Below are 17,605 nucleotides of genomic sequence, written 5' to 3'. Positions count from 1 at the left end.
CTTTAAAATTAATCAGTTCTCTTTTTAGCTTGTAGAATTTGCTAGTTATATTGCCTCAAATTTTAGTTAGATTTTTTTCACTATAGATATTCTATTTAAGACTTCTATTGGTTTCTTTTCATGAACTTCTGCCATTTTGTTTATAATTTACTGATAAAATTGTCAGGCTGCTGTTGACATTTTTGAGGCACAGTGAATATAATAAAAAAGTTTCATTAGTAAGAGTAACTGTATTTTAAACTTTAGAATGCTAAAATCTATCACAATTTTATCTTTCCTGATATAGAACTATCCCTGAGGTCCGTTGTTTCCAATGGTCCTTCCTCCCTCCTCCCAACTTCTCTCTGTATGAGTGTGTATGAGTGTGGGATATATGTGAATATATTTGTGTATTTTTGCACATATGTAAGGACATGTGTAAGTGTGCATGTGGTGGTCAGATGTTTACTTTGTTTACCTTCTCTACTTGCTCTTTACCTTCTACATTGAAATAGTATCTTTCACAGAACCTGAAGCTGAGACAGGTAGTTAGTTTATCTTTCCATCTTGTCCCAGCAGTCCCTGTCTCATTCTGCTAAGCACATGGATTTCAAGTAGCTGTCACACACTCTGGCTTGTATGTGTGTGTTGGTGATTTGAATTCCAGTCCCCACACTTCTTCAGTTGGCAATTTATCCACCTTCCCATCTTCCCAGCACCCACCTTATTTAAAAATTATTTACTATTTGTCAATTTAATGTATGAATGATATGTATTTAGATCATACCCATCTTTGCTTCCTCTTTTCAACACAAAACCTTTATTCATATTAGCCTTTCTCATGGTCATCACTTCCTGGTATGTTTGGCTATGTTTCGGTGAGTGTCATACATTGAGTTTAAAAATAATTTATGAGGGCATTTTCAGGCTTGTGATGATATTTAGCTCAGAGAATATTTTCATAACATCTTCCAAACACCAAACAACAACTACTTATTCATAGTTTAGTTTTTAATGATTGATAGGTAATTATATAAAGTTAACTGCAGTTATTTAATTGAGAAATAATCTATTTCTGAGTCACTGTTAGCACCTACCTTTTGTGATTTAAAGTTTACATCAGGGATAACTTTTGAGATCCTAAAATTTTTTTGCATTCCAGACATTCTCTTCTTTCTCATAGCTTCATAAGAGTTCTCAGTGCATATGTAATGTTCTCAGTGCACAGCTAGTTTTTCTCCAGACCCATAAATGTCCAAACAGAAAAATTATCTTTGAATATCAAAGTGAATGTTTAAATTTCTGTCTCCTCCATTCTAGCTTGTCAATTTTTCATAACTTTAGTACTTTTATAACAATGGAAATATTATGTTGAAAAAATACAATATGGCATGAATTTTCAAGCATGTCATTAATAGAAATAAAATTTTAAACTAAATATGACACTGCACACCAATACAACCAATATTCTGGAATCTGAAAAAGGTCAATCTTAAGTTCAAGGGCAAATTTAGAAAGATATTGATAATCAGTCCCTGTCTCAAAATTAATGAATTGAAAGTTATATGTGAAAATACAATCATATGATATTAGATTAGACAAGCAACTAGAAACTGGCTGCTGTATGAAGATTGAAAATTGAGCTCATTACCCTATAGACTATCAGCTATAATGTTAATACTATTATAGCACAAATGGTATAATCATCTTTCAAAAAACTCTGATATTAAGAGAAGAAATGATAACTTTTTTTTTTTTTGGTTTTTCGAGACAGGGTTTCTCTGTGTAGCTTTGTGCCTTTCCTGGGACTCACTTGGTAGTCCAGGCTGGCCTCGAACTCACAGAGATCCGCCTGGCTCTGCCTCCCGAGTGCTGGGATTAAAGGCGTGCGCCACCACCGCCCGGCAACTTTTTTTTTTTTTTTTTTACTTTTATGTCCTTGACAGTGATATACTGAGCAAGATATAGAAAGTACTCTGTTGACTAAATTCTAGACCTGGGCTTTAGGAATTGTAACTTTTACTTTAAAAACAATTTGTCTTTTAGTTTTCTTTTTAAACTGATGTGTTCGTGTGTTTGTGTGTGTGTGTGTGTGTGTGTGTGTGTGTGTGTGTGTGTATGAGAGAGAGAGACAGAGAGAGACAGAGAGATAGACAGAGAGACAGAGAGAGAACATGCTTATATATGTGTGCTATGTACATCCAAAGAGGTTCAAATAGGACATAGACTCCCCCTAGATCTGCAATCACAGATGGCTATAAACTGTCCAAATGGGTGCTGAAAATTTAATCCTGATACTCAAGAAGAGCAGTGAGTGTTCTTAACTACTGAATAATCTCTGCAATCATCTTTTTCTTATTTTTTTTTTGAGACAGGGTTTCTCTGTGTAGCTTTGTGCCTCTCCTGGAACTCACTTAGTAGCCCAGGCTAGCCTCGAACTCATAGAGATCCGCCTGGCTCTGCCTCCCGAGTGCTGGGATTAAAGGCGTGTGCCGCCACCACCCGGCCTTTTTCTTATTTGTATATTGACAATTTCTCTTTTGTTAATCAATATTACTGATCATCTATTGAATTTATTTTAATTTCCATTAAACAAAATACCTAAGAATAAAAGTCATTACTTTTGTCAATACTAACATATAACACATATTCAGTTTATTCTTGGTAAGAATATCCAAACACTTACAGTCATTTCATAAAGTAATTATAAACTATCAGAAACTACAGGGAAATGCTATCATAAAAATTTGATTTTTGTGATTCCTCCTAAGTATAATAAATGACAGGTAATACTATTATCTTCTAATTTCTTTTCTGCTTTATAATTCTCTGTGTGTAGTCTAAAATAAATATTCTCAGTAGTAGCATAAAATAATCATATAAGAAATACATATTTTTAAATTATATATTTGAAGCACATACTTTTTGCTTGTTATATTGACCTTGTAGATTATAATTCCTAAAAATTATTTATATAATATATTCTTTCATTACTAAGTCATAAATAAAATATCAATGTCAAGTATATATTTATACAAACAAATATTTAAGCTAATCAGAGTAAAATACAATTATATTATAACATCACATCACAAAGATTTAAATTTCCTTGCTGGACTGCTAATTCAGCTGTAACATTTCAAAGCTGTCACTTCACAGTTTATAACTTCTATGGAGGATATTTTCCATCTTCTGATTCCATACATTTTTCTTATGGAGAACAATATTACACAAAGCCATGAAACAACATCTAGAGATTCATAATGTTAGACTTGCTTTCTTGGCTAAAACAATGTACTGGCAACAATCATTTTTTTTTTACTTTTCAAGGATGGTGCTGGTTTCTATAAAAATAAAAGATCTTAGGACGGCACAATGATTCAGGGGGTTGGGAGGCTTGCTACCATGTCTGATGGCCTAAGGTTGACTCTTCTGCCACTCAAAAATGGAAAGAAAGAACTAACTCCTACAGTTTCTATTCTAACTTCCACAAAAAGTTTCACATGAAAATTACTTCCAGTCTCCTCTGACATACAAAATATTTGTAAATGTAAACTTCAAAATATTTTATAAAGGAAAACCTATGTGTAGAAAGGATTGAAAGATTATTAGTAGAAGATTTTCATAGTTAAAAGAGAAAATCTAATGTTTTCACTAAATAAAAATATAAAATGGTCATTTATGTTTATACATATACCTTCATAAAACAAATATTACATGAAGGGTAAACAAAAATGAGCAGAGAGGAATTTCATCAATTCTTAAATATCATTTCTCTCTCTCTCTCTCTCTCTCTCTCTCTCTCTCTCTCTCTCTCTCTCTCTCTCTCTCTCTCTCTCTCTCTCTCTCTCCTTACATTTGAGTAACGACCTTTATTGAGCAAACTCCACCAATTCAGCTTCGAGTAGGTTTTCCCTTCAGCAGCAGCACTCATCTCTCCCAAGACTCCAGTTGAGACCCTTCTTCTCCTGTGTCTATGGGAGAAGTGGAAGTGAGTCACTATTCTCAATGAAGAGGACAATGCCTTTTCTTTGATAGGAAAACGACCTGGCTTAACTATGCAAGACAACACTTGGTCCTCCAGTCAGTTTCCTTAATTAATTTTGTTCTGAAATATATACAAGTTATTGGTGGCAACTACAGCAATAATGCTGTCCATAGGGTGCCAGTCTGTGTGAAGGATCTTCTTATGAAGTCCAAATTGTCCACGCTAATCTCGTGTTTCTTTCTCTTACCCCCAGTACGTATTTTCTGGGGCTTCAGACTGGCTTGGAGTTTGCTGTTCTCTCTTGAGGCTTCCAGTGTAACATCCCTCTGAGTGTTTCTATCAAACATTCTAAAGAAGTTGTTGTAGAACGCCGTCATAATGGCACTGTCTGAACTATTCCAGCAGCATTCGAACTTGCCAAAGATGAAGTCATTCTCATGCAAGAAGGAGAGCTTGCTTTGTAGGTACTCATGTACCTGGTGGGTCTCCACAGGCCTGCCCTCCATGTTGAGGTCCCACACCTTCACTGACAGATAGTCTTTGGTCATCATGTACCGACCACTGTGGCTGAACTTGATGTCAGATATAGACGAGATAATTTCGGAGAAAAAGGATCTACTGCTGGAGTCTTCTGGCTCTTCAAAAAACTTGGCATGCCTCCTGTCAAACAGGGCAGAGGAGTGCATGTCACAGAGCCTGATGGTCCCCTTGCTACAACTGTAGATGAACACGTTGCACTGATGTGGGTGGAACTCAGCGGCAGTGATGATTTCTGTAAGCTCCTCCACGTTAGCTGGCTTGATGTCCACAATGTTGAAGCTTCTATCTGTGATTTCTAAATGCCATAGGTTAATTCTGAGATCATCATAAGGTCCATAGGCTTCAATATTGGAACCCATAGTGCCGTAATTCTAAACGGGTCTTGAAGTCGCTCATCTTCATCTTTCAAGTTATAACCTCTGCTCTTTATTCTGTTCACGATATTTTTCATAATTTAATAGTTTTATCATTTGTAGAGAGTAGAAAATGAGCATCTTCTGTTGCAGTAACCACCTGATTTTATTAATTTTTTCTTCAATTTCTAGAGTTTTCAAATAGTCAAACTCTGGCTCATGACTCTCAAAGGTACTGTAAACATTGTACTCTCCCTAGAGTGAGCACAGCCTTTATTCTCTTGTTCCCTTTGGAAAATAACAACTCTGTCACCTTTGTCTCCCCATTGCAAGAAGGTCTCCAGAGTAGTTAAACTCATAGGTGGAGATGGTGTTGGCTTCCACCAAGTCCTAGTCCACAGCGCCTTTCACCTGCAAGAAGTAGCACTGGAATTCGTTGCCACCCGCCAGGCAGCCACCTCCTCCTTTGGCTCCTGCAAGAGAGTGCACCTACAGGCCAGTCCCAGTCTGTCCCACCACCGTCCTCAATTCTTAAATATCTTAATTTACATGATAATCTTGATGTTTCTAGAATGATTAGCATGGTCATTAATGAGCTATGTAAATTTCCTTAATGTCATTCTTAATTTAAAATATAATAATAAAATGTTGATTGCTTTATGATTTATGAATTCAAAGAACATTATGAAATTTCTATTTTGTTTTATGAATTTACACAATGTAAGTAACTAATTAAGATTTGGGATTATTATGAAACTATAGGTACATAAAAACAAATTGCTTTCATTGAGACAGTCAATACCCTAAGAGGATGTATGTGTTTGTTACTTTTTGTTTGCCTATGTTCATGTAACTCTCAATAGGGAATATATCTTCAGTATCATATTCTACGCAGATAGATATTTTCAAACTTATATGACCACATTCTTGAAAGGTAAATTAGGTTAATTCCTGTTGAAACCCTTAATCTCTTGATCCAACCACTTCCACATAATCTTCAACTTATTTTTTCTTTCGAGGTGAAAAATTATATTTTCATAGATTGCCTCACATAGAAAACATTTCATAAAAATTTACTCATTTTATAAATCAAAAATTATGCCAGCTTCAAATTTTTTATATGTCTCTCCTGTCAAACATGATCCTTGCCAGTCCTTTCATTTCATTTTTATGCATTGCTCTTCCTTAATTCCTTAATATTTAAGAGAAAAATTTTTCTGTTTGAGAATTTGTAAGTTCCCAAGTAATAATATATTCATTTTAAGAGGGGTTGACATATTCTGAAAATTATCAATAAATCATTTATGATTATATATAGGGTTTATCATAAAAAGAAAAAAATTGTAAGACATTCACCTACTGTTTCAGTTTATTTCGCAAAGGTAAAAGCACAGTAGAATTAAATATGTAAGACATGAGAATAAAGAGATAGTTTTAAGTGAAAAATACTATTAATAGCTATCTTTCTGTATGGGCTAACATCAAACTATTAATTTCTTCTAGTAAAAATGTTATTTTGTGAAGTACATGCATTTCATAAAGGAAAAGGAAAGACCCAAAATTTCCTTTGCATTTGTAGTTTTGAGATTTACTTATAACATATCAGTAATTTATAGGATTAACTAGTTATATGAAAAAGTGACACAAAGTCTCATACAGAGGAAAGAATATATTGATAAAAGAAATGTAAACGAGCAATGTATTCTTGTAAAACAGGTATAAATAGGATCTGGGGAGATTATTTGCATATTAAGAGAACTTTTTGATCTTGCAGAGGACCTAGGTTCTGTTCCCAGCACCGACAGTAAGTCCAGTTTTATGGCCTAAGTCAGCACAGTGTGCTTGTACTACACATACATACATGCAAGAAAGGCACTCATACTCATGAAACAATAAATAAATATGCAAATAAGTAAATAAAATTTAGGAAGAGGTATAAATAAATAAATATAATAAATACATACAAGACATATTATGTGCCACAGCTTCTTAAAAGGTAATATAGTTAATTATATTTATTGATAATAGTTTTATATTATGCATTTTTGCTGAGATTAATCACATCACAGTGTTATTATCACAATTCCTCAATTTTATAATATATAACACTGTCTAGTATTTTAAATCTAGAATATATAAGTTGATGGAGATCAAATATGTACATTAAATGAAATTAATAAGATTAAAATGCTCTCGAGATGCAAAATAAATGTATAACAATCATTTATTTTACTGTATGTAGGCAATGAAAAATTACAGTTGTAATTTTTAATGAAAATATCACTATAACCAAAAACTGCTTCAATCAGTGAACAGCAAAGTGAAAATTAGATACATGAAATAAAATAATAAGATATAAAAATGATAAAGAAGACAATGTCTAGTTACCAAATATTCATTTAAGAAACTTCAGTCAAATTTAATGTTTTATAATAATTATATAAAACACAAAATGTGGTCTTCAAAATGTATATGAATCAGATAATTTTTAATCCTACACTATATACATTTAAAACCACTCTTAATAACAACCATTTCAGAAAGATAACCAAACTTCCACACAGCCTAAAGTGTGAGGAATGAAGAATTAGATAGGAGTCATTAAGTAGTTTCAAGGAATTCATTTTCAATGCTCTTCAGAACTGTACTAGCAGAGATATAAATAAGGTATTCTAGGGAATTCCTCATGAGACTTCTTTTAAAATGAGTATAAGTTTGGTTACTCATTTATAAGCTTCTAGAAAACTTAGAGCTTCATTTTTAAACTTTGAGAAAACTTATTTTGAGATGCTAATAGACCTCATCCAACTACTGAGGGATCTGGATGCAGAGATCCATGACTAGGCCCCAGGTGGATCTCTGGGAGTCCAATTAGCAAGAATGAGGAGGGTTTATATGAGCGAGAATTGTTGAGACCAAGGTTGGATAAAGCAATGACAGAGAAATGGAATGAGATCTACATGAACAGCCTGGACATGAGTGGGGGTAGTGAAGGGCGAGGGTCGAGGGAAAGAGAGCTTGGGGGAGCGGGAGATCCCAGATGGATCAACAACAGAGAGGGAGAACAAGGAATAGGAGACCATGGTAAATGAAGACCACATGAGAATAGGAATAAGCAAAGTGCTAGAGAGGCCCACAGAAATCCACAAAGATACCCCCACCACAGACTGCTGGCAATGGTCGAGAGACAGCCCGAACTGACCTACTCTGGTGATGGGATGGCCAAACACCCTAATTGTCGTGCTAGAAACCTCATCCAACTACTGAGGGATCTGGAGGCAGAGATCCATGGCTAGGCCCCGGGTGGATCTCTGGGAGTCCAATTAGCGAGAATGAGGAGGGTTTATATGAGCGAGAATTGTTGAGACCAAGGTTGGATAAAGCACACGGACAAATTGCCAAACAAATGGAAACACATGAACTATGAACCAATGGCTGAGGGGTCACCAACTGGATCAGGCCCTCTGAATGGGTGAGACAGTTGATTGGCTTGATCTGTTTGGGAGGCATCCAGGCAGTGGGACCAGGTCCTGTGCTCATTGCATGAGTTGGCTGTTTGAAACCTGGAGCCTATGCAGGATCGCTTGGCTCGGCCTGGGAGGAGGGGACTGGACCTACTTGGATTGAGTCTACCAGGCTGATCTCAGTCTGCTTTGCCCTGGAGGAGATGAGAATGGAAGGTGGGCTAGGGGGAAGCTGAGGGGGGCGGGAGGGGGGAGAACAAGGGAATCCGTGGCTGATATGTAGAACTGAATTGTATTGCAAAATAAAAATAAAAATTAAAAAAAAATCCAGAATACATGCACAGGAAATGGTTTGTTGGATGGGCAGATACATAGGGCCACTGTGAATCTGTTATCCATGTTCTGGTACAGTTCTGGCTGCCTTAACCTTTGTTCAAATGTATCAACTGGAAGAGATATCTTGATAGAGGGAGACATTATAGGGTAAGGGAGAAACCTGGTGCTGGGAAATATCCAGGAATCCACAAGGATGACCTCAGATTAGACAACTAGCAATAGTGGAGAAGTTGCCTATACTGGCCTACCCTGGTAATCAGATTGGTGAATATGCTGTCAGCAAAGGTACAAATTCTTAACCCTCTATTAAGTCTTTGGAATCAATCTGTCCTTTAGAAATAAGAAAAGCAAATCTGTGATTCTTTATATATTCTTGAAAAATTAACTTATTTTCCAAAACATAAATAGTCTACTGAAATATAATTTTTAGTGTCATCAAAGAAGATAACACATTTAAAATGGAAAAATAAAGATCATTGGTAATATATTTATTTTGCTAGCACATGTTTCCATGACAAATTATTAAGAATAGAGAAGCTAAGGTTTCATAGATAATATTCCAAAATAAAAGTCAATATACATATAAAAAAGTGAAAAGTGTGACTTTTAGAGACTTTGGAAATACCCACCTTTATAGAATACAAAATATATGGGTTAAGGAAGCAGCTATAAGTACAAATGGAAATGTGGAGAAATAGGAGAATTTTGTAAATAAATCACTTCTTTGTCCTAAATTCTTATTCTAATTGTCACAAAATAAATATATGATAATTCAACAAGATATTACTATTGTTTTTTAAACTGCACAATAGTCATTGATTACTGTAATAAATAATTCAGTACAATAAAATATGGATATTGTTAATTCAGTATGCATTCAAAGATATTTTATAGTTACATGCTGTTTTTTTTCATATATATTTATTTTGTTTTATTATTAATTTAAATATAATCATTTAGTTTCCCCCTCCTACTTCTATCCCCTTGACACACTCCCTCTTCCCTCTCAAATATATGGAATATTTCTCTTTAATTATATATATTATGAATAGATAATATATATGTATTAATGTAAATATAAATACATGTATAATATATGTGTGTGCGTGTGTGTGTGTGTGTGTGTGTGTGTGTGTGTGTGTGTGTGTGTGTTTGTGTGTGAGGATTCGACCTGTTTGGTCCGTTTTACCTGCATGTATATTATTTTATGGCTGACCATTTGTGAATGGATAACCATTCATAGGCTTGTATAAGACTAATTCTTCTTTCTGGAGTTTTAATTACCTATAGCTTTTCATATAGGGATAGAACTCCATGAGCTTACCCTTATCTATGTTAGTATGTCAACTGATGTTACAATCAGGTCTTATTTATGCAGCTGCATTGTTAGTTTATGGGTGTAACATCCTTGTTATAACTAGAAGACATAATCTTGCAACGTATTTCCTGGCCCTATGGCCCCTAACAATCTTTTTGTCTTTTCTTCTGAAATTTCCCTAAACCTTGAATAAAGGTAGGAGTTGTAGTATAGCTTTATCAAGAGTATTTTAATATATATATATTATAATTTTAAGCATATATTACAGTATATATAATATATTTGATGACCAAAAATGCAGATGAATAGATTATAACAATTTACATGTATTTATCCTATTTGATTTTTAATGACAATGGGAGAAGGAGAAGTTGGATTCTCTGTGTATACTTTAAAAGATTTATGTAACAAATTAATAAATAGCAAAACTTTTCGGCAATCCACGCTATGAATAAACCATGTATTTGCTACAATTTTACCTGTTTAATTAAATGACTTAACTAGGGCATGACCAAATTTTCCTAAATTAAAAAAAAGAGAAATATAATATAAGTATAAATAAAATCTCATGGTATTTTAGAATGATTTTAAGCCAATTTTCCATTTAAATATCTTAATAATAGAATCTATAGTCAATAAATATTTCATAAATGATAGGTATTAATGTCAGATATATTACTTGGGGAAATATACCAGCTATATACAAAGCTTGTGGAAATGAAATAATTTTCTTTATTGTTTCTTCTTTGAATGAAAATATTAACAGAAAAAAATGTTGCAAAATAGGTAATATGAAAATAAATGATAAACAAGATAATATATCAGAAATTCTTAAGAAAACTTTGAAGCTATTAAATCTTGACATTTATGATTGAATGTTATTTTTAGTATCAATTATTATTATTATTATTATCATTTTGCACTTCCTTGACTATAATATTAAATCAATTTTATGTTATCCATTATGAAGTACTTATTAAGGTTTTCCTTGAAATTAAAAATGGAATATATATAAATCATGAAAATAATTCTGCAAGTATGAAAGCTAAGTGGACATTATGTTAATAAAGCAATCTGTTTTCTTATCACTAAAATAAGAATAAACTTATTCTTAGGATCTTCTCAGATCTTAAAATTAAATTAAATTTCTTGCCATTTTTGATGACTAAACATTAAAAAACTTCTAGAAAATAAAAAACCTTTAATATTCCACATTAATAAAGAAATATTGACATTTAGGCTAAAGAATATGTTAGGTGAAGCTGAAACATCAGTGATGATCTCCTAGGTAGACATGTATAGTCAAATCCATGAAAAATAACAATGTTGTAGAGGAAATTTGGGTATTAATACCTGTGTTTAATAACATTTAGATGGGGATAGAAGAAAAAAAGGTGGGAGAGGACCATACTATTTACTTTTTAGTACAATGTGGTAAGTAAAATTTGTTTGTAAACTGTAAAGTCTGCCTGGCAAAGGACACCATCATTCAGACAATGCATCAGCCTACAGAATGGGAAAATACTTTTACCAACAATATATCTGATAAAGGACTTGTAGCTGGAGTTTTTCCAGTCCTGCCCAGACCCATAGACCCCATAACTGCTTATAAAATAATCACTCAGAAACTTATATTAATTAAACTGCTGGGCCATTAAGGCCTACCATTGACTAGCTCTTACACTTAACTCAGCCCATTTCTGCTAATTTATATGTGATCACATGTTCTGTGGCTTTACCTGTTGCCTTTACATGTTGCTCCCTGGACAGCAGGCTGGCATCTCTCATTCTGCCTTCCTGTTTCCCCAGTTCTCTTCTCTGCTAATTCTGCCTATACTTCCTGCCTGGCTACTGGCCAATCAGCGTTTATTTATCAATCAATCATAGCAACATATTTTTACAGCATACAGGACATCCCACAGTACCTCCCCTTTTCTGTTTTGTTTTTTTTTAGGAAGATTTTAAGTTTAACATAGTAAAATTACATATAACTAAACAATTATCAAGCAAGAGTTACAGTTACAATATTAAAGATGATATCCTATCTATCCTATATTTGTGAGTCTAAGGTTTCATATCTAACTTATCCTTTATCATCACTGAGGAAATTATAACTATCTAGTCTCCAACTACCTCAAAGACCCCAGAAGGATATAATACTACCTGAGTAATGGGAGAAGGATGCAAGCAACTTTCAGGAGTCTTGCGAGAGTAAACAGAGACAGCTGGCAGCCTGGACAGTCATCCAAAGTTCCTTTGTAAAGTTGGGGCATCTGTCTTCAACCCACAGTCCTAGAGTCTCTCGGTCACTTTTTTTGTGTGTGTGTCCTATAGAATGTCTGGCAGTTTCCTCTGCAAAGCAGGAACCTGAAGGAACATTTTGCCAAGCAAAGTTCAGTGATCACCTTCCTATGGGTCCTTCATGTCTAGTCGAACAAGCAGTCTAGGCAAGAACAGTTTCTTGCCCAAATGTCTATTTTTTGCCAAGAAGAAGATTAGCTCCATATAGAGTGTCTTTGATGCCCATCCTCCTCTCTGAAGTAAATTGGTGCTGCCAGGAACAGACATGTCTCACTGTCCAGAAAGTCTAAATTAAAAAAAAATATTTTAAATGCCATATTCTGTAGTACTTTGAAGTGTTTGAAGACTACCTACCTAAATGAATTATATCTATGTATACCTAGAAAACTTAATTTGACTATAAGTATGATTATCATAGAGGACTAAATATTAATCTATTTCTTAATTATCCATTAAAATTTAAATAAGTTACATAAACATAATACTTCAAACAAGAGTAGAAATATATATACAGTATAACAAAATTAAGTTTAAACTTGTATCAATAAACTAAAATCCATAGCAATGTAAAATATTTTAAACAAGTTGTTGCTCTTTAAAAGTAGGTTCATTAATCTACCCTTTCATCCTATCATATCTATATCCAATATATCTATATCATATCCCCCTTTCTTATTTTAGAAAGATATTGTATTTATAATTAACCTGGTTTAAATAAAAAAATATTGGTTTTTCTCCATGCCACACCAGAGGGCTCTTCTGATATGGGACACAAGAATCTCTTAACCTTTTTTTTTTTTTTTTTTAGCAATATTCTTGGGTTTAGAGAAGGAGTGAGCCAATTCCATCTCCAAAGCCAGCTTGGTATATTTGGAAATTTGGACAGAGCTTTTCTTATTACTTCCTCCTGGATGGGGCATTGTATCTTATGGGGACACAAAGAAAATTTTAGGCTTAAGGGGTAGTCTGTGAGGCTATATTGTCTGAGCCAGTTGCCTTGAAATCATTCTGGATGTTAGATCATGTGGGCCATGGTGTCATCAGAGAACTTTCAGGGGGTCTTTGCTGTTGAAACCTGATGTATCTTAATCTAGAACAAATCCATAGCCTCTGGCTTTCTGAGAAAACAAAAGCAGAGCCTCTTTTACAAAGCAAGATATCCTTAGATCCAAATTTTGAAGTCAAGGTATCTTTAAAATATACATATGGGCTTAACTCAACAGCTTTTACAATCAAATGTTTTTGTGCAGTTAAAAATCCCAAAGACAACACAATCCAGATTCTCTGTGTAATATCCATATTTACATGGCTTATTTTTTTATACAATAAAGACTGTCTCTTTAAAGACTTTATTTTTTAAAATTATGTATTTTTTATATAACTGTATATATTTCCTTTTTCTCTCTCTTCCAAGCCTACGTACATATTTACACACATTGTAAACTATTGTATATGAATCTGTCTTATTGTGAACCTATTGATTTAAACTGCAGCATTTCTAAGACCGAAATGGCAGCTGTGGCTGCTGGCTCTGCCCCTGTCAGCTTCCCAACATGGTGATGGTACAGTTTACCTCCAGCTCTGGGTCTGGAGCCATGTGCACCATCAACTATCCGAAGCAGTTCTATCAAAGCAGCGTGTAGCCCAGAAACCTCTTTTTTTTTTATACTAGCAAAGGCTAAATCCACCACACAGCAGCATAATGTACCACCTGCAGACACCTCATTCCTGCCATATTGCAGGTCAAGCACACAGGCCAGGAACCTGCCTTAGTAACTCAAACCCACAGGCTGCTGCTAACTTGAGAGAGACAACTAGGAAGCTGTTTTTAAGCTACGTTTGGAACCTTCTTACTCAGGATTTAGGTGGAAACTTTTCCAACCCATTGGGTGCCATTTGTAACTGGAGTTTGCTCCAGTCCTGCCCAACCCCACAGAACCCACAACCACTTATAAAATAATCACTCAGAAACTTATATTAAACTGCTGGGCCATTAGCTCAGGCCTACCATTGACTAGCTCTTACACTTAACTCAGCCCATTTCTGTTAATCTATATGTTGTCACGTGTTCTGTGGCTTTGCCTGTTGCCTTTACATGTTGCTCCCTGGAGGGCAGGTTGGCATTTCTCACTCCGCCTTCCTGTTCCCCCAGTTCTCCTCTTTGCTAGTCCCTCTTATACTTCCTGCCTGGCTACTGGCCAATTAGCTTTTATTTATCAATCAATCATAGCAACATATTTTTACAGCATACAGAACATCCCACAGCAAGGATTAATATCCAAATTATAAAGAGCTCAAAACACATGATATTAAGGAGACAAATAAACCAATTTTTAAAAATGATGTACAGATTTAAACAGAGAATTCTCAAAAAAGGAAAGTCAAATGGTTGAGAAACATTTAAAAAAATTTCAACATCGTGAGTCATCAGGTAAATGCAAATCAAAACTACTTTGAAATTTCATCTTATACCCAACAGAATGGCTTACTTCAATGATACAAGTGACAGCTCACTCTGAGGCAGATGTGTAATAAGAGGAACACTCATCCATTTTTTTGTGGGACTGCAAATTTGTATAGCCACTATGGAAATCAGTGTGCAGTTCTTCAGGAAGATGAGGATCAATGTACCTAAAGATTTAACTATATCACTCTTGGCCATATATTCAAAAGTTGTTTCATCCTGCCTCAGAGACACTTGTTCAAACACGTTTATTGCTGATCAAGTTATACTGCCAGAAATTGTAAGCAACCTAGCTGTCCCTCAAAAGAATAAAGAATAAAGAAAATGAGTTGGGTCTACACCATAGAAATGGAATAATACTCAGCCATTCTAAAAGTACAATCAGAAATTTTAGTTAATAGAGAGAATTAGAAAATATTCTAAATGATTCTGAGTGAGGTATCTCAGACCCAGAAAGAGAAATATGGTATATATTGCTTATCTGTGTATATTAGCTCTTCAGTCATTGACAACCAAGCTACAATCCCTAGAAACATAGAGTTAAATATTAAGTTAGGGAATGGGGGAAGAGATAAATCTCATTAGGAAGGGAAAGATAATAGATAGTAAAGGAGGGATGAAGGTAATGGAACAGGAGGATCAAGTGGGAAGGGGAAGGAAGAGTGAGATGAAGGATGGAATACTGAGAGAAATAGCCAAAATTAAGGGACATTTAAGCAGTAGTATTGAAACCTAAGACAGTAGAAGATTTCTAAAGTATTTACATATACAAGGGTGACCTAACTTAAATTGCCAAATAATGGGGAAGACCGAGTCCCAATTGGCAATCTCTTTTCACCAAGCAGAACTTTCTATACTGGGACTAGATTATATACAGTTGAATAGTTGGCCAAAAAGGTCCCATGAACATTCCCCCCAAAACTCAGGCTGGTATGGATGTTCTGGACAAACTGATGGAAAGGACACATTGCTGACAAAAACTAGACAACTCATTGAGTATGGAGAAGACCAGCAGGTACCTGCATAGAGCTTTCATCCTTATATTTTAGCATCTTTGTTACAGGAACATACTCTGCATGTTACCAAAAGAGAAACATAAACACCACACAGCTGCAAACCCTTGAATCAACCAATGTTGTCCTTCTTGCAACATATGCTAGTCCAATGGTGGCATATATCTTGTGGGAGTAACCAATCAATATCTGATATAACTTGTGACACATTCCATGAACTGGAATCCATGTCTGACATTGCTTGAGTGATCAGGAACCCAAGACTAGATAGCCCTTGGATCTTAGGGAAAACTAAATTCTACTGTTCTTTAAACAATAAGGCAATAAAATTACTCCTAATAATATTATGACATACGTATAAATCTCAACTGTCCTCAGCCATCATTAAGAAAAGCATCCTTCTGCATAAGATTTGGAAATGTAAGAGCCAGACGGTATTGAGGAAACCAAGAATAAAAGGTCTTCTAAATAAACATGATGAAAGAACATTGGAGCTCAAAGAGACTGAGGTAGCATAAACAAGGCCTGCACAGGTCTACATTAGGTCTTATGCACATGTATTATGACTTCCAGTTTACTGTTTTTTATGATTATTGAGTGTGCTAATAAGTGGTTTTCTGATTCTTGTGTCTTTTCTTGGGCATTTTTTCTTCTGTTTGTTTGTTTGATTTGCCTGATCCTGATATGTTAGTTTTTTTAGCTTATTATATTATACTTTGTTATTATTCTAATGAGAGACAGAAATGGATCCAGATAGGAGGGAAGATGGTGAGGAACTGAAAGAAGTAGAGGGATGAGAAATTCTAATAAAGATATCTTCTGTGAGAAAAAGATGTATTTTCACAAAAGGAAAAATTATGACTTTGGGCATATTCTTGTAATTTACTATAGCAAGGCTGTCATAATATTTTTTTGAATCACTTTTTTGTAGCTTCTATGGTGTGGATATATTTATGCTTATTAAGGTTTTGATGACTTGAATGTTGGCCAATGAAAATGTTCATCTTTTAAATGTCTCCACATCCAATACTGATGACTTGAGTTGGTTTCCAGAACTTAAAATGTAAAGAAGAAAACTTATGCCTAAAATTTATCTTCTAAACTCCACACATAGGTTATGGTATGTGTGCAAACATGGATGCAAAATAATTTAATTAAAAACAAAGTAATATTTTGATGAGAATAAAATATTTAATTAAGATATCAACATTCAAACTCTGTTTTAGTTAAAATTAGATATTTGTTATACTGAAATTTATCTGAGAACTTGTTTTATATAGTGAAATATTTATATCTATTCAGTTTATAGTGAAGAAATTAGCATACATGTATTTTAAAGTAAAAATTCTGGTAATTTCTTACCACCATAATGGCACATTTACTGCTTAATGTCTACTTAAACTCATGTAATTATGTTTCAGTAATCAGTGACTTCCTTGAGCTGGCAATTAAAAACAAAAAACATTATAAAAACAAGCCACATGTATATTGCTTGTTTTATGATAGTATACAGCAATTTGTAATGGCATTTTTTTACAGAATTTGTCCAAAACATTCACTTCAGTTTCAATTTTAAAATATGCATGTGTATGCCCATGGACATTTTTATTTTATGTGATAGTGTATACTCGATTTTCTTTTGTCATATCTCACTAAAATGAAGATATACTAAAGTTTAATTCTTGACAATTAATTTTGATTTATATATAATAAGCTGTATACAATAATCCTCTGGCATTCAAGAGAAGTCTTTTAAGAACTATACACAAATAACAATCTTCAAATATGATCAGTCATTTATGATAAATGATGTAGAATCGGAATACTCATTGGTTTGAATCTTGGTTAT

General features: G+C 34.1%; 1 pseudogene; it reads right to left on the bottom strand.

Annotated features, from left to right (window-relative positions):
• Positions 1 to 3,854: 3,854 nt before the first annotated feature.
• The window catches only part of LOC131900074 (serine/threonine-protein phosphatase 2A 55 kDa regulatory subunit B delta isoform-like), a 117,283-nt pseudogene continuing 103,532 nt past the window's right edge, over positions 3,855 to 17,605 (bottom strand).

This window comes from Peromyscus eremicus, chromosome X (assembly GCF_949786415.1).
Source record: "Peromyscus eremicus chromosome X, PerEre_H2_v1, whole genome shotgun sequence".
Taxonomy (NCBI): Eukaryota; Metazoa; Chordata; class Mammalia; order Rodentia; family Cricetidae; genus Peromyscus; species Peromyscus eremicus.
The sequence above is the reverse complement of the archived record's forward strand: the minus strand, read 5'-3'. Positions and strand labels throughout refer to the sequence as shown.